The sequence below is a fragment of the Pleurodeles waltl genome, chromosome 8 (genome assembly GCF_031143425.1).
Source record: "Pleurodeles waltl isolate 20211129_DDA chromosome 8, aPleWal1.hap1.20221129, whole genome shotgun sequence".
NCBI lineage: Eukaryota > Metazoa > Chordata > Amphibia > Caudata > Salamandridae > Pleurodeles > Pleurodeles waltl.
The window spans coordinates 1,433,009,948-1,433,031,565 of NC_090447.1; the positions used below are offsets into that span (position 1 = coordinate 1,433,009,948).

Here is a 21,618-nt window from a genome sequence, read left to right on the forward strand (position 1 = left end):
TGAAACTTGAGCCCCGGGCCTGCTGCTAGCAGCTGATGACTTCCCCCTTTGTCAACCCCCACTTTTAGTGGGAGCAAAGGTGGGAAACTACACAAAGGGTAGAGTAGGAGGAGGGGGTCTCATTCAGCATGCACGACCCCAATGGGCTTGCAGGCGAAGTGGACCCTCCATTTCATTTTCCGCCATGTTGGATGGCAGGAAAATAGCCAATGTGGTTTAGGGTAGTGACCCTTCCCACAGCAAGTGGTCACTCTGGGTGTAGCCACCCAATGGTAAGTGTCCCATTGTACCCTACCATGTTCCTCTCTGAAACGCCCACTAAATTCAGTATTTAGTGTGCTCCCGTAGCCCAAGAAATCAGATTCATTAGGAAGAAAAGAAGACAGCACGAGAACAGAGGACCTGCTACATCAGAAGAGGCTCCAAGACCCCTGCTTGCTGCACCATAGTCCCAACAATCACCGCTGCGGAGGAGCTGACCACTGGACCGACCTCAAAAGATCCAGACGACCTCCAGGCTTCGCCAATAGCCTGAGATCTCCCTCCTGAGTGGAGGCACCACTCAAGAACCACAAGAAACTTGCAAAGAACCAGCAAACCGATGAGGGTCACTTCACCGACCTGCCTATCTCCGCAGCTGGACCTGACGACAGCCCGGACGAGACCTGCCAGTGTGCCAACTTTGGTGGCACTGTGCCCTCCCGTGGCCGATTTGTGCCAATATCCCAAGTACTGGTCAGTGCACGTCAGACAACGGCAAAAACAGCTGTCCCAGAGCTGCAATTGGACCAGGAGGAAGCCCCAGATGAGGGACTTCAGGAATACCCCAGACCTCCCACCAAATCACCCTCGTCGTCCTGCAAGGCCCCCGGAAGAAGATTTGCCTCTAGCTCCAAAGGGCTGAAATGCAGACAGCCTCTAACACCTCCAACTCGCCCTACATCCGGCCACCTTGAGCCCTGGATTGCGGAACCAGTTGTGTGCCACAGGTCCCTAACCCCCTTCGACCCCGACAGCCAAAGTGGAACCTTAGGCACTTGTTTTCCTGTAGGAAAATGGCTCCCTGTTGCAGTTACCCCCCCCACTTTTTGCCTGGTATTGATGCTGACTTGACTTTAGAGTGTGCTGGGATCCTGCTAACCAGGTCCCAGCACCAGTGTTCTTTCACTAAACTGTACCTTTGTTCCAACAATTGGCACACCTCTGGCACACAGTTAAGTCCCTTATAAAAGGTGCCAGTGGTACCAAGGGCCCTGTGACCAGGGAAGGTCCTTAGTGGCTGCAGCATGTGTTTTGCCACCCTAAAGGAGCCCTCACCCAACACATGCACACTGCCATTGCAGACTATGTGTGTTGGTGGGGAGAAAAAGGCAAAGTCGACATGGCATCCCACTCAAGATGCCATGCATACAAAATACTGCCTGTGGCACAGGTAAGTCACCCCTCTAGCAGGCCTTAAAGCCCTAAGGAAGGGTGCACTATACCACAGATGAGGGCATAGCTACATGAGCAATATGCCCTACAGTGTCTAAGTCTATTCTTAGACATTGTAAGTACAGTGTGGCCCTATTAAGTATATGGTCTGTGAGTTTGTCAAAACAAACTCCACAGTTCCATAAAGGCTACACTGGATACTGGGAAGTATGGTATCTAACTTCTCAGAATAATAAATGCACACAGAGGGCATCCTAGAGATGCCTCCTGTATTTTACCCCAATCCTTCAGGACTGACCGGTCTGTGCCTGCCTGCCATTGAAACAGGTTTCTGACCCATGGGATGAGAGCCATTGTGCTCTCTGAGGCCAGAAACAAAGCCTGCACTGGGTGGAGGTGCTTCACACCTCCCCCTGCAAGAACTGAAACACCTAGCAGTGATCCTCAAAGGCTCAGGCTTTGTGTTACAATGCCCCCGGACACAGCCCTCACTTTTGGTGGCAAGTCCGGGGAGATAATGATAAAAACAAGTAGGAGTCACCCCCCTCAGCCAGGTCCACCCCTAAGGTGACCAGAGCTGAAGTGACCCCCTCCTTATAAAATCCTCCATCTTGCTTTGGAGGATTCCCCCCTATAGGATTAGGGATGTGCCCCCCCCCCCCCTCCCCACAGGGAGGGGGCACAAAGAGGGTGTAGCCACCCTCAAGGACAGTAGCAATTGGCTACTGCCCCCCCCCCCGGACCTAAACACCCCCTAAATTGAGTATTTAGGGGCAACGCTGAACCCCGGAAACCAGATTCCTGACGACCTACAAGAAGAAGAAGGACTGCTGACCTGAAAGCCCCGCAAAGATGACGGAGACGACAACTGACTTGGCCCCAGCGGGCCAAGCGACCTCTAATGACTGAGGACTGCCCTGCAACCAAAGGACCAAGAAACTCCAGTGGACAGCGGCTTTGTTCAAAACAGCAACAAAGAAACCATCTTTAAACGGACTCCAGCCTCACTCCGGAAGTTTGAGTCCCCAACACTTTGCTCCCAAAGCCCCCAGCTCGGGTCCAGAAGAACCAACACTGCAGAGAGGACCCCCAGGCGATTCCCACGACATGGACACGCTGAGACCACCTCCCTGCACCCCCACAGCGATGCTTGCTGAGAGAATCCAGAGGCTCCCCCTATCCGCGACTGCCCGGTAACAAAGAACCCGACGCCTGGAAGAAGCACTGCACCCGCAGCCCCCAGGCCTGAGAGAAACCAACTACTGGTGCAGGAGTGACCAGCAGGCGGCCCTCATCCTTGCCTAGTCGGTGGCTGGCCCGAGAAGCCCCCCTGTGCCCTGCCTGCATCAACTGAGTGACCCCAGGGACTGTCCATTGATTTCAATTATAAACCCAATGCCTTGTTTGCCCACTGCACCCGGCTGCCCTTGTGCCGCTGAGGGTGTGCTTTGTGTGCCTACTTGGGACCCCCGCCACCCCAGTGCTCTTCTAAAGCCCTCTGGTCTGCTCCCCGAGGACGCAGGTACTTACCTGGCAGCAGACTGGAACCGGAGCACCCCCTGTCTCCATAGGTGCCTATCTTATTTGGGCCCTACTTTGACCTCTGCACCTGACCGTCCCTGTGTTGCTAGGTCTGGGGTTTTGGGGTTGCCTTGAACCTCCAACGGTGGGCTGCCTATATCCCCAGAGACTGAACTTGTAAGTACTTTACTTACCTGAAAAATTAACCAAAACTTACCTCACCCAGGAACTGTTGATTTCTGCACTGTCCACTTTTAAAATAGCTTATTGCCATTTTTGCCAAGACTGTGTGTACTACTGTTTTAAATCAAAGTTCTATACTTACCTTTGTGAAGTATCTGGCATTTTATGTACTTTCCTCAAATCTTGAATCTTGTTGTTCTAAAATAAATTAAGAAAATATATTTTTCTATATAAAAACTATTGGCCTGGAGTTAAGTCTTTGAGTGTGTGTTCCTCATTTATTGCCTGTGTGTGTACAACAAATGTTTAACACTACCCTCTGATAAGCCTACTGCTCCACCACGCTACCACAGACTAGAGCATTAGTATTATCTATTTTTGCCACTATCAACCTCTAAGGGGAACCCTTGGACTCTGTGCACACTGTCTCTCACTTTGAGATAGTATACACAGAACCAGCTTCCTACATGTCCTCATCCATCCCTGTAGATTGCCTGCTTGGAAATGGCCTGGAGCATTCCCCTGATCTGAGGTAGAGCAAAAGACCCATGCAGCAATGCTAGGAATCTCTGAGTAGGCATGTGTCAAGACTAGGGCACAGAGCAAAATTCAGAGGGAAAAAGGAGAGCTGGATCCTGAAATAGTGAACCAGTCTCTCAAGAGAAAAGGTAGGAAGACAGGGGAACCAGCTTCCAACAGATCCCAAGACAGGACCCCTCTTCTCAGGAGAATGAGTCACCCACCGTGGAGGGAACTGAGCATGAGGAGCTTGGGCCTTACCACCCAGAGCTCCTGGGCCCAGGGGGACCCTCTAGGGAAGATCTGTACCGGGGACAAAGAGAGTGTCCCAATCTTGAAGGCCTGAGGCAGCGAGCTGCTCAGGAGGAGCTAGGAAATGTCAGTGGTACCCACAGGGTCTACTGGGAGGAGGGGCTCCTGTACACTGAGGCCAGAGACCTCAAGCCTGGTGCAACCAGGAGGGTGGTAGTGCCACAGAAGTTCTTGGACTTCCTTCTCACATTAGCCCATGATATTCCCCTAGCTGGGCATCTGGCCAGAATAAAACTTGGAGTAGGTTGGTTAACCACTTCTAGTGGCCAGGTATGTCTCAAAAAGTGAAGGATTTTCATCAGTCCTGGCCCTTCTGCCAAGCCAGTGGCAAGGCTGGTGGGCACTTAAAGCCCCCCTTAATACCACTACCTGCGGTTGGGGTACCCATTGAAAGGGTAGGGTTTGATGTTGTTGGCCCCCTAGACCCTCAAACAGCATCGGGACATAGATATATCTTAGTGGTAGTAGATCATGACATTAGGTATCATGAGACTATTTCCCTTAGAACAATAACTGCACCTGCAGTTAGAAAGGCCTTCCTGGGTATCTTTACCAGGTTTGGGTTCCCTAAGCAGGTAGGATCAGACGGGGGGGGTCAATCTTCATGTCTGCATACTTCAAACACGTGTGGCAGGAATGTGGAGTGACTTATAAATTCACTACCCCCATACCACCCCCAAACCAATGGGCTGGTGGAAAGGTTCAACAAGACCCTTAAAGGCATGATTGGCGTACTCCCTGAAAAACTCAGGAGGAGATGGGATAGCCTATTTCCTTGTCTGCTGTTTGCCTACAGGGAATTAGCAAAAAAGGGAGTAGAATTTTCTCCATTTGAACTTTTGTTTGGGCACCCTGTTAGGGGACTTCTAAGTCTTGTAAGGGAAGTGCGGGAGAGACCTCTCAGAGAACCCAAACAGGACATTGTGGACTATGTCCTTGGCCTATGTTCTAGGATGGTTGAGTACACAGAAAAAGCCAGCAAAAATCTTCAGGCCAGCAAAGAGCTTCAAAAGCTTTGATATGACCAAAAAGCTGCTATGGAGGTGTTCTAACCAGGGCAGAAAGTTTGTGTGTTAAAGACTGTTGATCCAAGGGCCCTTCAAGACAAATGGTCTGGGCTCAATCCCATTCTTGAAAAGAAAGGGGAGGTCACTTATCTAGTGGACCAAGGCAGTTGCAAGAACCCCAAAAGAATCATATATGTCTACCACCTAAAACCCTTTTTATGATCGAGCTAATGTGACCATGCTTATGGTCACAGATGATAGGAGAATGAGAGTGAGCCTCTCTCTGATCTCCTCCTCTCTTACAACCCCCAAGATGGTTCTGTAGATGGAGTGGCCCTGTCAGATAGCCTCTCAGAACAACAGCAGACTGATTGCAGGCAAGTCCTCAACCAGTATGCTGGGTTATTTTCTCTGACTCCTAGGAATACAAACTGGTGTACCCATGATGTGGACACTGGTGACAGCCTGCCTGTCAAGAACAAAATTTACAGACAGTATGACCATATCAGAAGAAGCATAGAAGCTGAAGCAAAGAAAATGTTGGATTTGGGTATCATCGAACCCTCAGAAAGCCCCTGGGCTAGCCCAGTAGTGTTGTCCCCAAACCTCACTCCAAGGGTGACAAGAAAGAAACAAGGTTTTCTGTGGTTTACAGGGGCCTCAACCCAGTAACCAAAACCGACACATACCCAATCCCAAGAGCTGATGAGCTCATTGACAGATTAGGGGCAGCCAAGTATCTGAGTACTTTTGATTTAACATCAGGGTACTGGCAGATTGGTTTGACCCCAGGAGCAAAAGAGAGGTCAGCATTTTCTACTCCTAGTGGGCATTATCAGTTCACTGTTATGCCCTTTTGGACTAAAGAATGCACCTGCCACCTTCCAGAGGTTGGTGAACCAAGTCCTTGCTGGACTGGAAACTTTTAGTGCAGCTTACATAGATGACATAGCTGTCTATAGTTCCTCCTGGCACGATTACCTGATCCACCTTGGAAAGGTCCTTGAGACTCATCAAAAGGCAGGCCTCACTATTCAAGGTCAGTAAGTGCCTGATAGGGCAGGGAAAGATTGTTTACTTGGGCCACCTGGTTGGTGGAGGTCAAGTGCAACCCCTCCAACCCAAGATTCAGACTATTCTGGCTTGGTAAGCTACCACAGCCCAGACACAAGTCATGGCATTCATTGGCTTAACTGGATATTACTGGATGTTTGTGAAGGATTATGGCACAATAGTTGCCCCCCTCACAGAGCTTACCTCCAAGAAGATGCCCAGAAAAATCAACTGGACAGTGAGTTGTCAAAAGGCCTTTGACACTTTCAAGGAAGCTATGCTCCAGTTCTACAAGCACCAGCCTCCACAGAATTCATAGTCCAAATAGATGCTTCAGAAATGGGGATAGGAGCGATCCTTTCCCAAAGGAATGATGATGGAAATTACCAGGCTGTTGCTTTTGTTAGCAAAAAGCTACTCCCTAGACAATGCAAATGGGGTGCCATAGAGAGGGATGCCTTTTGTAGGAGGCTGGCCTGGCTTATAGTGGGTACCTGATGGTACTTACACCTTGTGCCAGGTCCAGTTATCCCTTATTAGTAGATTAGTAATGTTCTAGCAGCTTAGGCTGATAGAGGTAGGTATAGCAGAGCAGCTTAGGCCGAACTAGGACACTTGCAAATGTACTATACCACTTATATCATGTAGCACTATATCTTAAGAATCACAATACTCATAGAGTTACTAAAAATAAAGGTACTTTATTTTAGTGACAATGTGTCAGAAAAATCTCAGAGGATATACTCCCTTAGGAGGTAAGTAAAATACACAAAATATACACACAACCCAAAATCAGGTAAGTAAACAGTTAGAAAAGTAGTGCAAACACTGTAGAATACAATAGGATGCAGTAGGCCTAGGGGCAACAAAAACCATATACTCCAAAAGTGGAATGCAAACCACTTAGGGACCCCAGGCCTAGTGTAGTGTGTAGAGGGTCGCTGGGACTGTTAGAAAACACTAAGGGTGTCCAAGATACCCCACCCCAAGACCCTGAAAAGTAGGAGTAAAGTTACCCTACTTCTCCAGAAACACTAAAGTCGTGATAGGAGATTCTGAGAAGACAACAACTGACTGCAAAGCACTGAAGATGGATTCCTGGACCTGAGGACCTGCAAAGGAAGGGGACCAAGTCCAAGAGTCACGAAAGTGTCCACGGGGGGCACAAGCCCACTAAACCCCGGATGAAGGTGCAAAATGGCTGCCTCCGGGTGGAAGAAGCTGAAGATTCTGCAACAACGGAAGATGCCAGCAACTTCTCCTTTGCGCAGGAGATGTCTCACAGCGTGCTGGAGGATGCGGAATTGTTTCCATGCAGAAAGACCGCAAACAAGCCTTGCTAGCTGCAAAGGTCGCGGTTGAAGAAAATGGGTGCTGCCCGGGCCCAGGAAGGACCTGGAGGTCGCCCCCTGGAGGAGGAGACAGAGGGGGGCGCTCAGCAGCACAGAGAGCCCACGCAGAAGCAGGCAGCTCCTGCAGAAGCACTTGAACAGGCGTTCAAGAAATTTGAGCACAGTGGTCGTCTCAACACTACAAAGGAGGGTCCCACGAAGCCGGTGGTCAACTCAGCGAGTTAAGCAATGCCGGTCGGAGTGCTGGGGACTTGGGCTATGCTGTGCACGAAGGATTCCTTGCAAAAGTGCACAGAAGCCCTAGCAGCTGCAGATCACGCAGTACATAGAATTACTGTCTGGAGTGGGGAGGCAAGGACATACCTCCACCAAATTTGGACAGAAGGACCACTGGACTGCCGGGGTTACTTGAATCCAGCTCCTGTGTTCCAGGGACCACACTCGTCAAGATGAGAGGGGACCCGGGGGACCGTTGATATAGAAGTTTGGTGCCTGCGTTAGCAGGGGGAAGATTCCGTCAACCCACAGGAGATTTCTTCTTCTAAGCACCTATCAGGAGGGGTCTCTGACGTCACCTGCTGGCACTGGCCACTCAGAGGCCTCCATTGTGCCCTCACACCTCTGCTTTCAAGATGGCAGAGGTCTGGGACACACTGGAGGAGCTCTGGGCACACTCCCTATGTGCCCTGTCCACCCTACACTGCATATGTCATGGGTAACGCACCCCTTTAGCAGGCCTGCCAGCTGTATGGCAGGGTGCACCATATATATGTGAGGGCATAGATGCATGAGCAGTGTTCCCCCACTGTCTCCTTGCTAAACTTGGGACATAGTGAGTAAACAGAGCAGCCATTGTAAGTACATGTACTGGACACTGGTCAAACACGAGTTCCCCAGCTACATGGTGGCCACTCTGCACCCTGGGTTATTTGGAATCAAACAACTCAGGATGATAAATCCAAACTAGTACCAGTATTGTGTTTATCCCTAAATGTGCCCAGGGGGTCACCTAGGAGGTGCCTCCTGGAAAAGCTAATCTAACTGGCGTGGTTGCTGACTGGTTCCATCCAGCATGCCACCTCCAGACAGCCAATACACAAACACTGGGGGAGAGCCCTGTCTCTCTGGTTTGTGAGACAATGCCTTTCCTGGGTAGAGGAGCTAACACCTCTCCCTCAGGAATGTGCATTCCCCTGGCGGTGAGCTTCAAAGGGCTACTGCCCTTGAAACCCGAGCCCCCAGACCCTCTGCTAGCAGCAGATGGCTTCCCCCTTTGTCAACTCCCAATTTTGGCTGGAGCAAAAGTGGGAAACCACAGAAAGGGTTGGCAGGAGTGGTCTCACTGGGCATGCACCACCACTAGGGGCTAGCAGGCAAAGTGGACCCTACATTTCATTTTCCTCCATGTTGGATGGCAGGGAAATAGCCAGTGAGGTTCAGGAACTGGTCACTGTAGTGGGTGTAGCACCCACGGGTAAGTGTCCCATTGGACCCTACCAAGTTCCCCCTGAAACACCCACTAAATTTAGTATTTAATGGGCTCCCCTAGACCAAGAAATCCGATTCATCAGGAAGAAAAGAAGACTGCACCAAAGAACCTGACAGCACGAGAACAGAGGACCTGCTACATCAGAAGAGGCTCCAAGACCCCTGCTTGCTGCACCAGAGTCCCGACAATAGCCGCTGCGGAGGAGCTGACCACGGGACCAACCTCAAAAGACCCAGAGGACCTCCAGGCTTCACAAAAGGCCAGTGATCTCCTTTAGTGGAGGCACCACTCATGACCCACAAGAAACCTGCAAAGAACCAGCAAACCGGTGAGGGTCACTTCACTGATCGGCCGATATCTCCACAACCGGAAGTCACAGCCGGACCCGACAACACATCAGCGACAGCCCAGACAAGACCTATACGTGTGCTAACTTTGGTGGCACTCATCCCTCCCATGGCAGAGTTGTGCCAATACCCCAGGTATTGGTCATCCCACATCAGACAACAGCAAAAAAAAGCTCTCCCAGAGCTGCAACTGGACCAAGAGGAAGCCCCAGTCGAGGGACTTTAGAAACACCCCGGACCTCCCACCAGAGCACCCTCGTCATCCTGCAAGGCCCCCGGAAGAAGATTTACCTCCTGCTCCAAAGGGTTCCAGTGCGCACAGCCTCCAAGACTTCCAACTCGCACTTCATCCGGCCGCCCTGAGCCCTGCATTGTGGAACCAGCTGTGTGCCACAGGTCCCTAACCCCTTGTGACCTCGACAGCCCAAGGGGACCCTAAGGCACCACTTTTCAACCTGCAAACCACCTCCTTTTCCAGGTGGCCCCTCCAAATGGCCCAGTGCCTGTGCCAGCAGACTTTCCAGCACTGCTCCCGCCAGAACTGGGAGCCGGCCAAGACTCTCCCACTGGCACGGGGTGCCCACCATCTTCATCGACCATCCTGCAAAAGAAGAGACTGGTAACTCACCTGTGTGATTTTATATGCATTTTTATAGGTGGCCTTCCATTGATTCCGCTGGTGCGTAATTACGCACAGAAAGACTAGCTTTATTAAAAATTAGAAAAATCATAACTCAAAAAGTACTTAACGTATCTTGATCATTTTGGTCTTAAAATTAAATAAAAATCTGAAGTCATTTTATAAATTCTGGTCTCGAGTTATTCATTGAGTGTGTGGTGCATGATGGATGCTATGAGTACAACAAATGCTTAGCACATCTCCTGGATTAGCATAACTGCTCGACCAGCTACCTAAAAAATTGGAGCATTAGGTGAACTGATTTTTGCCTCTGGAAACCAACGTGTGGTTGCCTGGACACCCTACAGAGTGTACCTAGTTTTGTACACTAAATAGAGGACCATCTTCATACAACACTAAGGCACGTATCACCCACCATGTTATTTTATAAATTTCCTTTTTGTCTGTGCTGTTTGCAAATTGGGTTTTCAGCATGACAGCATGAGTTACCATGTGTGTTGTGTTTGTTGCTAATCCTAAGTGGCGTGTATCAGTGGTTTTGTGCATGTGAGCAAGAAGTGTAACTCAGTTGTTACTGAGTTTTTTTTTTTCCAATGAATTTTCATAGGTTTTTCTATCATATACTGTAAGGAAATGCTTCCTTGGCATGGTTACCCCCTGACTTTTTGCCTTTGCTGATGCTAAGTTATGATTTGAAAGTGTGCTGGGACCCTGCTAACCAGGCCCCAGCACCAGTGTTCTTTCACTAAACTGTACCTTTGTCTCCACAATTGGCACAACCCTGGCACTCAGGTAAGTCCCTTGGAACTGGTACCCCTGGTACCAAGGGCCCTGATGACAGGGAAGGTTTCTAAGGGCTGCAGCAGGTCTTATGCCACCCTAGGGACCCCTCACTCAGCACATGCACACTGCTTCACAGCTTGTGTGTGCTGGTGGGGAGAAAATGACTAAGTCGACATGGCACTCCCCTCAGAGTGCCATGCCAATCTCACACTGCCTGTGACATAGGTAAGTCACCCGTCTAGCAGGCCTTACAGCCCTAAGGCAGGGTGCACTATACCACAGGTGAGGGCATAAGTGCATGAGTACTATGCCCCTACAGTGTCTAAGCCAAACCTTAGACATTGTAAGTGCAGGGTAGCCATAAGAGTATATGGTCTGGGAGTCTGTCAAACACGAACTCCACAGCACCATAATGGCTACACTGAAAACTGGGAAGTTTGGTATCAAACTTTTCAGCACAATAAATGCACACTGATGCCAGTGTGCAGTGTATTGTAAAATACACCCAGAGGGCATCTTAGAGATGCCCCCTGAAAACTTACCCGACTTCCAGGGAAGGCTGACTAGTTTTTACCAGCCTTCCACACACCAGACATGTTGCTGGCCACATGGGGAGAGTGCCTTTGTCACTTGGTGGCCAGGAACAAAGCCTGTACTGGGTGGAGGTGCTTCTCCCCTCCCCCTGCAGTAACTGTAACACCTGGCGGTGAGCCTCAAAGGCTCACCCCCTTTGTTACAGCACCACAGGGCATCCCAGCTAGTGGAGATGCCCGCCCCTCCGGCCACTGCCCCCACTTTTGGCGGCAAGGCTGGAGGAGATAATTAGGAAAACAAGGAGGAGTCACCCACCAGTCAGGACAGCCCCTAATGTGTCCTGAGCTGAGGTGACTCTTACTTTTAGAAATCCTCCATATTGTGGATGGAGGATTCCCCCAATAGGATTAGGGATGTGCCCCCTCCCCACAGGGAGGAGGCACAAAGAGGGTGTAGCCACCCTCAAGGACAGTAGCCATTGGCTACTGCCCTCCCAGACCTAAACACACCCCTAAATGCAGTATTTAGGGGCCCCCAGAACCTAGGAAATCAGATTCCTGCAACCTTAACAAGAAGAAGGACTGCTGAGCTGAAGCCCTGCAGTGAAGACAGAGACAACAGCTGCTTTGGCCCCAGCCCTACCGGCCTGTCTCCCAACTTTGAGGAAAACTGCAACAGCGATGCATCCAACAGGGACCAGCGACCTCTGAAGCCTCAGAGGACTGCCCTGCAACCAAGGACCAAGAAACTCCCGAGAACAGCGGCCCTGTTCAACAATCATCAACTTTCTGGAACAAAGAAGCAACTTTAAAGACTTCACGTTTCCCGCCGGAAGCGTGAGACTTTCCACTCTGTTTTCCACAGGGCGAGCCGGGGGCATCAGGTGCAAACACCTCAGGGAGGACTCCCCGATGACTGCGAACCCGTGAGTAACCAGAGACGACCCCCCACAGCAACGCCTGCAGAGTAAATCCAGAGGCTCACCCTGACCGCGACTGCCTGTAACAAGGGACCCAACGTCTGCAACCAACACTGCACCCGCAGCCCCCAGGACCTGAAGGAACCGAACTCCAGTGCAGGAGCGACCCCCAGGCGACCATCTGCCTAGCCCAGGTGGTGGCTACCCCGAGGAGCCCCCCCCCGTGCCTGCCTGCATCGTTGAAGAGACCCCCGGGTCTCCCCATTGCTATTAATACAAAAGCCGATGCCTGTTTGCACTCTGCACCCGGCTGCCCCTGTGCCGCTGAGGGTGTACTTTCTGTGCTTGCTTGTGTCCCCCCCCCGGTGCCCTACAAAACCCCCCTGATCTGCCCTCCGAGGACGCAGGTACTTACCTGCTGGCAGACTGGAACCGGGGCACCCCGTTTCCATTGAAGCCTATGTGTTTTGGGCACCTCTTTGACCTCTGCACCTGACCGGCCCTGAGCTGCTGGTGTGGTAACTTTGGGGTTGCGTTGAACCCCCAACGGTGGGCTACCTTGGACCCAACCTTGAACCCTGCAAGTGTTTTAGTTACCTGTGAACTTAACAATTACTTGCCTCCCCCAGGTTGAACTGTTGATTTTTGCACTGTGTCCACTTATAAAATAGTTTATTGCCATTTTTGTCAAAACTGTACATGCTATTGTGATTATTCAAAGTTCCTAGAATACCTGAGTGAAATACCTTTCATTTGAAGTATTACTTGTAAATCTTGTACCTGTGGTTCTTAAAATAAACTAAGAAAAGATAGTTTGCTATATAAAAACCTATTAGCCTGGAGTACGTCTTTGAGTGTGTGTTCCTCATGTATTGCCTGTGTGTGTACAACAAATGCTTAACACTACCCTCTGATAAGCCTACTGCTCGACCACACTACCACAAAATAGAGCATTAGTATGATCTCTTTTTGCCACTATCTTACATCTAATTGGAACCCTTGGACTCTATTTCTTACTTTGAAATAGTACATACAGAGCCAACTTCCTACACTTTTGTGTCACGATCGCAGATTGACAAAAGCAATATACCATTACGTCTCCAAGACCCCTCTTCCTGCCGGGATATATAGGGTTCGTAGGTTCTCCAAAAACCCAAGGTACTGAGAGCAAATAACTGAGCTGCCATGTACAATGGGTGTTCATTAGGTATGGAGTATAGACCTATTTCTGAAATACGTAGAAGATATAGGGGGTTATTCCAACTTTGGAGGAGTGTTAATCCGTCCCAAAAGTGACGGTAAAGTGACGGATATACCACCAGCCGTATTACGAGTTCCATAGGATATAATGGACTCGTAATACGGCTGGTGGTAAATCCGTCACTTTTCCGTCACTTTTGGGACGGATTAACACCTCCTCCAAAGTTGGAATAACCCCCATAGAGTTTACAAGCATTGGTTATTTCTACATTTCTGAATTTTTGGGTACCTATACTAGTGTATCATTTGGAGGGTATTTTTCAAAATGTCATCTTTCTTATACACTGTTTTACATTTGAAAGGCACAAATGCAGGGACATCCTATTGGTAATAACAAATGTTCTACAGTTCCATTTTCCCACAAGTCTCCGGATAAAAATGGTACCTCATTTGTTTGGATAGACTTAGTGCCTGCAACAGAAATCAGCCCAAAACGCAACATGGACGTAGCACGTTTTTCCACCGAAAACAGAACCTCTTTTGCGAATGTGGGTTGCTGTAGATTTTGGACCCTACCTCAGCCGGCACCAAGGGAAACCTAGCCAACCTGTACATTTCTGAAAACTATACACCTAGGGGTATCCAGGGTGAGCTGGGGTGTGTGGCTCTCACCATGTTTTGTTACCCAGAATCCCTTGCAAACCTCAAACTTTGACTGAAAAATAAAATTCCCCACATTTCTATGATGGATGTTCTATAATCTGCGGGGAGTCACAAACTTCCTTCCGCCCGCCATTTCCCCAAGTCTTCCGATAAAAATGTTACCTCACGTGTGCGTAGACCTAGTTCCTGTGACGGGAAACACCCTAGAAGGCAACATGGACACAGCACATTTTTCCACCCAAAACAGACCCTCTTTTTTCAATGTAGGTAGCTATGGATTTTGGACCATAGCTCAGCTGGCACCTATGGAAACCTAGCCAACCTGTACATTTTTGATAACTAGACACCTAGAGGTATCCAGGGTGGGCTTCCTATTGTGGCTCTCATTACATGTTGGTACCCTGAATCCTTTGCAAACCTCAAACTTTGATTTAAACACACATTTTCCTCACATTTCTGTGATGGAAAGTTTTAGTATCCGCAGGAAGCCACTACCTTCCTTCCACCCATAATTCCCCCAAGACTCCGGATAAAAATGGTACCTCACAGCCAAGCTCCATTCCACGCACACCGTCAGCCAAGAGCCAGTCCATGCACATGCCAGCCAAGCACCAGTCCACACACACTGCCAGCCAAGTGCCAGTCCACGCACACGCACACCGCCATTGCATTTGTTTTTTAACAAAAAAGGAACCACAAACCAATTGGAAGTGTAGGAAAGTACCCTCTTTGGCATGGTTACCCCCACTTTTTGCCCGATGTCAGTGTGTTTTTGATGGTGTTCACTGGGATCCTGCTAACCAGGACCCTAGTCACTGTGCTCTTTTTTCCCCCAAATTCAGTTGTCCATGGCTTTTACACCCCACAATTGGCATACTGGTGCCCCCAAGTAAGTCCCTAGTATATGATCCCCCATGGCGTGCAGCATGTATTATGCCACCCATGGAAGTCCATGCAAAACCTCTCTGCAGGCCTGTCATTGCAGCCTGCGTGAAAGGGTGCATGTACCCTTTCCACTACAGGTCACTGCATCAAGTCACCCCTATGGTAGGTCCTCCTGGCCCAGAGGGCAGGGTGCAGGTACCTGTATGTGAGAGCACCCCTGCATGAGCAGAGGTGCCCCCAAAAACAGCAGCTCCATTTTCCTGGACTTCGAGAGTGCCGGGACGCAATTGTACGCATGTACTGGACATAGGTCACTATCTAGGTCCAGCTACATAATAATAACTCCGAACCTAGGCATGTTTGGTATCAAACATGTCGGAAACATACCTCAATACTGTTTCCAGTATTGGTTGTATGAGTCCGTGCACTCTGGGGGCTCCTTAGAGGCCCCCTGAGCATTGCTCCTACCAGCTTTCTGAGGTTTTCCAGGAAGCCCAAGCAGCTGCCACCCCTCAGACAGGTTTCAGCCCTCCTGTTGCTTGAACAGCTCAAGCCCAGGAAGGCAGAACAAAGGATTTCCTCTGGAAGAGGGAGGCAGCACCCTGTCCCTTTGGGAATAGGTCTTAAATGTCTTGGGAGGGGTAGCCTCCCCAAGCCACTGGTATACTTTGAAGGGTATATTTGGAGCCCTCCTTGCATAAACCAGTCTGCACCGGTTCATCACCACCCCAGGGGTGGTGCCCAGAGCTCCTCCAGAGGGTCCCTTGATTCTGCCATCTTGAATTAAAGGTGGACAGAGGCCTCTGGGAGCATCTGAGTGGCCAGGTCAGGCAGGTGGCATCAAAGCCCCCGCCTGATAGGTGGTCACCTGGCTAGATTACCAGTCCCCCTTCTAGGGCTATTAGGGTCCCCCACTGGGGTGGGTCCTCAGATTCAGGATTCCAAGATTCCAGCAGTACTCCTCTGAAACCTCTACTTCGCCTTCTATCCACTACAACTACGACTGGACCCTCCACGAACCGACAAATCTGCATCCATGAAGAAGGCTCTGCTTGCAACATTGTTTCCACAGCTTCCAGCTTCTGCAACATTTCCCCGTCTGTGCATCCTCTGAGGGCAGCAAGTCTTCAGTCTGCATGAGAAGGAAGAAGGAATCTTCCCTTGGAGTGAAGGAGTCACCCCTCTGCATTTACGGGCACCTACTGCAATGACTACCGGCTGCGTGGAACCTGCATCACAGGTAGTGGTCTGGAGTAGTCCTCTTAGTCCTCTCTGCCAGCTGTGCAACTTTGGTGGAGGTAAGCCTTTGCCTTCCCAAACAGGACCGTACCCCAGTGCCCCACGTCTCTTGCAGGTACCAAGGCTTGTTGGCATCTCCTCCAAGGGATTTTCAGGCTCTGTGTAGCCCCAGCACTCTTCCCTGTCACGGACAGCCCTCTGCGTGCTTCTCCTGCAGCGTGGGACGCTTCTCCAGTTGTGCTGCGTGGGCTCCTCTGCGTCTCCTGGTTCCTCATCCAGTGGATCTCCTGTGGGGGCTGCCTTTTCTTCTGTGTGCTCTCCGCCTTCCTCAGGGCCCCTCAGGACTCTCCTCCGTGGGTTGAGTCCTCTTGGACCTTGCTGGTTCCTGGCAGCTCCACTTTTGCTTCATCGCAACTTCTGCCTTTGCCAAGGCTTGTTGGTGGCTTTTCCAAGCCACTAACCGACTGCAATCTTCCATCCGGCTTGGGAAGTCGACTGCATCCTTCAGGAACTCTTCTCTGGCTCCAGGGCTGCATTTCTGACCACTCTCCTACCGCAGACCAACTCCTGCAACCACAGGGGGGGGGGGGGGGGGTTGGATCCTGCTACCGCCAGACACTCCTGTGACTTCTGAGCTTGGTTCACTTTTTCCACAGGTCTTCCTCCTCTGAAATTCACCGCTGTTTTCTTGCAGTCTTGTCTCTGTGTTGCATTATCTTCTTTTTACTCCTTTTGGGTGGTTTGGGGACCAAAACCTGGTCACTGGGGGCACTGTGGTACTTACCTTTGGAGTTTCCTAGTTCCCCCAGCTTCTCTCTACACATTCCACTTGCCTGGGTGGCTAATACAATATGGTTTGGGCTTCCCCTTGGGCCACTATTGTCTATTACTGTTGCAATATTTTCTATTGCTATTTATGCCTATTTCTGATTACTAGTGTACATATCTATTGTGTTACTTATCTCCTATTGGAGGGTTGCCTCTCTAGTACTTTTAGTAATTGTGTCACCTTTATTTTTGTAACACTGAGTGTTTTCTTTCATGTGTGTAAGTGCTGTGTGACTGAAGTGGTATTGCATGAGCTTTGGATGTCTCCTAGATAAGCCTTGGCTGCTCATCCACAGCCACCTCTAGAGAGCCTGGCTTCTAGACTGCCTACAGTACACTAATAGGGGATACCTGGACCTGGTATAAGGTGTAAGTACCTTAGGTACCCACCACACAACAGGCAAGCTTCCTACACTTCTGCCATGCGATCTTCAGTGACAAAATAAGTGATATTTGCATTTATGTGATCTGACTGGGCGCCATATTGGACGTTTCAATTTGTCATTACCTCTAGATTCAAGGGTGTGCAATGATTCCTAGGAAAAACATGCACTAATAACGTTTCTGGAAGCCTTCTATACAAGTTTGTGCTTAGTGTTCACTTTGCTAAGCTGGCAAAAGATTTATGGTATTTCCATGGATCACATATCAGTTACTGCAGCATCACAATAAAGGGATCCTCTGATGAATGATGTCACAATAGGTTTTACAGCCCAATTGGTGACCGCAAACAAAAGACATTCCAGAATCCTTATTGTTAGTGATTGTTGATGATAAAAGATTGGGTAAGTAGACAGACAGTCTTGTTTTCTTTTTACTGAATGACGTCTTTAAATCTGGAGTAGTTTAAAATGAGCAGTATGGTTGGTGCTTATTTTTGTCCTAAATAAACCTTGTCATTCAATTTTTTTTTAACACAAACTTTATTGCCACTTTGATGAGAATTCCATTACATTGTATTAGACCGGTATGTTGGTGTACATCCAGGTGGAAGGAACATGTAGTCCTGATTATCTGACAGTTTAATGGATGGGACCACCATCTGCACAATCCAACATTGCCATAAGATATAAAGCCCACCTGTACCCACCCCCCAAATATCTTCTGTCGACTGAATTGGTAACTAAACCAGTGTGGGTAGCAAGCTCAATTTAATCAGTGGAAAAATAAAGTGGGGGCATGTGTCGTGTTGAGGACTTTATGAGCGTGTTTATGTGGTAACAACTTGCTGGTATGGAGGGCAAGGGAAGGGTGAGAGTGGGAACTACCTGAATCTATAAGTATAAAGAACTGAGGACCTAAGCCTTCTACTAGCTTAGAGTGCTTCGTTAGTAGCACCATCAATTTCAGTATTCTGACTCCTCAGTCTCACTGTGCGTTCTAAATGTCTCCAACAATGCATCTGCTACATGTTAATGTATTTTAGATTTATGTTATTTAGGAATGTTACTATTGTAGAACTTTTAGTGTAGAATTCTTCATTGGAATGTAGAACAGGGTAACTGAAGGATGTAGGCATTAAGAATGAGGAAGACATGACGAAAGGAGTACTGTGCTGTTAGAGAATAAAGACACTCTCATCTTGTACCAAACGAGTGTGGATTGGATCTTTACAAGTGCCAACGAGCTGGAGGGTCCCTAGTTACTACCTACCGATTTAATGCAGCACAGGAGCAGTGTCACCTTCTTGGAACCCATAGAAGTTTTCTTGGATACAGCAAAGTACATCATGACTTTCACAGAAAGTACATCGTGAACGATGCAACATTGGTGATGTATTTTTTAAATTTCTAGACTTTTGACTTGCTTTCATTGCAGTCAGCTGTATCCACTGCATGACACTGCTTTTAAAAGACACTGCGCACGTCATCCCTTACGTTAGCATAAAGGATTTCTTTAATGCCGTCACGTGACAACATTTTGTAAGACGCAAGTTGTATTATCTTAATGAGCCTGTAAAGGATTTTCAAAAGATGCGTTACCTCACGCTTGTTGTAAAACATCTTAAACACGCGCAGACACTTGAAAAGAAAAAGAGAAAAGGGAAAGCAACGTAGAAAAGATGCATTACCTGACGTTATAAACATTTCAAATGCATTGCACAGTAAATACACTTTTTAAAGAAAAATGGAAAGCAATGTACTACTTCCTTTCTCATATACAGCTAATTTTAATGTTTGTTTGTTTTTTTCTTCTCTTCACAGGTCATTTCCTGTTTGGATCCGATCTCTATATAAAGTAGAAAGAGATAAGGGACTTAATACAAAGAAACTGGAAAATAAAAAAAGAGGATTTGGTGTTTGATACAGGATATCCAGCAGTGCATGTGTTGAGGATTTTGTATATGCTATCCAGCAGTGCAAGTGAGGAGGATTTGGAAATTGGTACATGTTATTCAACAGTGATTTGCACACTGGAAATCTTTGTGCAGCATAATACATTTTGTTTTATCCAACAGTAATTTGCACACTTGGGATTTTGTGCAGATCAATATTTTGTGTGTTTATAGTTACATTAGGTTTCATATTTTATTTTATAAAAAATTTTTTTTTTCAAGTTGTTACTATAACAAAACTAAAACTATAACAAAATATGCAATTAAAACCTCAACCAATTTTTTTGCAAAATAAAGGGGATCCACCTATACCTTGGACTAGGTGGAAAGAGGAATTTTAGACTTATATGAAAGCTATTGATGATGACGAGATGTCGCAGGAAAGAAACAAAAATATTTTACTGGATTGTTTAGGCTCAGAAGGACAAATGATTTTCAGAACTATACCACAAGTAGTTATACGGGGGCAACAAGATGGGGAAATAGATGTATTCAGGGAGGCATTACTGAGGCTAGAGAATAGATTTAAGCCTACAGTTAGCATAGCTTTGAATAGATTCAAATGTTATACTAGAACACAACAGTTAGAAGGGACTTTTGATGAATTTCTCACATGTTACGAGGATTATCCATGCATTGCAATTTTGGAACTATGACGGATTAAAAGATTCTTGATCAGATCATAGTGCATGTTAAGAGCAGGAAAAGGGAAACGTCCTCTACGCCGACTCTGTAACAACGAAGTCCTGGTTAACGAAGCCGGAACAATGCTTTCCTTAACCACGACTTCGGTTTTTTTGTGCCTTAACCACGCATGTCCTGAACAACGAACATGCGTGGTTAAGGCACAAACAAGGGAGTCGGCTGAGGAGGACGGCGCGGACAACGAGGCGATGACTCCGGTAAGTGGGGGTGCGGGGGTTTTAGGTTTGGGGGTGGGGGTGGGGGGTCGGAGGGTTTTAGATTTTGAGGCGGGGTGGGGATGCAGGGGGTTTTAGGTTTTAGGGTGGGGGTGGGGGGTCGGAGGGTTTTAGATTTTGGGGCGGGGTGGGGGGTCGGGGGTTTTTAGGTTTTGGCACAGGGTTGGGGGGTTCAGGGGTTTTTAGTTTTTGAGGCGGGGTTTTAGGTTTTGGGGTGGGGGTCGGAGGGTTTTAGTTTTTGAGGCGGGGTGGGGTGTCGGGGGTTTTAGGTTTTGGGGCGGGTCGGAGGGTTTTAGGTTTTGGGGCGGGGGTTTTAGGTTTTAGGTTTTGAGGCGGGGTGGGGGTCGGAGGGTTTAAGGTTTTGGGGCGGGGTGGGGGGTTTTCTGTTTTGGGGCGGGGGTTTTAGGTTTTAGGGTGGGGGTTTTAGGTTTTGAGGCGGGGGTCAGGGTTTTCGGTTTTGGGGTGGGGGGTCGGGGTGACGCATGCAGGATCAATGGATGCCTATTACTAATAAGAAATCAAAAAAGGTTACACACGGTTCCACCTAATGCTAAAGGGTTTCTTTCAAGGAAATAGTTCAGCGAGTCATTGAAAGGCGAACTTTATCGAAGCAAAAGCCCTCACTCACCATCCGGTGACATGCTTCATCATAGGGCCAGCTCCTCGTCAGGCCGGCACTGCAATGCCTGACGGGCCCCACAGGGGGGCTCTTTGCCGGAGATCTTTTTTTTAGAAAACTCGTTTCTGGCCGGTTGAGAAAAGGAATAAAGTGAAGGATTGGTAAATAGGAAAAAAAAATTTAAAAAAATATCTAGAGGTAGAATCTAATAATTTTAATGCTCATGACTCAACCTCTGACAAGATTAAAATCAAATAAAGTTGGGAATTGGTGGAGTAATGACTACAATTACCATGAAAGCCAGGTAGGTATAAACCTCAAAAGACAGAGTACACAGGATCCCCTGTGTCACTCTATATGATTGGTCAACATGTTTCTCGCTTGTTATCAAGGAATTACCTTATGCGATTCGTCAGGACCCAATAATATACCTAATCCTTTGAATTGCGAAGTTTATCACATATAAAAGTCAAAAACCTAAGGAAATATAAAAAGCAGAGAACCTCAATTAGCATTAAACACAAAACAATATATATACTGTGCAACCCCAAGATTGAAGTGCAAATTCACTCTAGTGCCAAGTGGTATATGAGTGACTAGGAAAAAATAATAATAAATAAGAGTGCACAAGCCAATTTAGGAATGTAAATATTCACAATAGCTTACCCTCCAAAAATTAATGGTAGGGCCACATCGGGGAAGTCCAGGCTAGAAAAGTCAATTCTGATCTATACATATATAAATAGATAAGGGGACATAAGATATCATTAGCGTGACTCTCATAACACTAATTAGAATAATTCAATTGAGAGCCCATGATGTCATAATAGATCATA

At 48.1% G+C, this 21,618-nt stretch overlaps 1 long non-coding RNA gene across 9 annotated transcripts in view; it reads left to right on the forward strand.

Moving 5' to 3' along the window:
- Positions 1-21,618, forward strand: part of LOC138248725 (uncharacterized) — a 75,484-nt gene that overhangs the window by 7,307 nt on the left and 46,559 nt on the right. For 7 of the 9 annotated variants that reach the window (XR_011194632.1, XR_011194631.1, XR_011194628.1 and 4 more), the window contains exon 2: positions 19,113-19,292. This is a non-coding gene — a long non-coding RNA (uncharacterized lncRNA). The remainder of the gene's footprint in view (positions 1-19,112; positions 19,293-21,618) is intronic. The other 2 variants (XR_011194629.1, XR_011194636.1) reach the window with 1 other exon arrangement.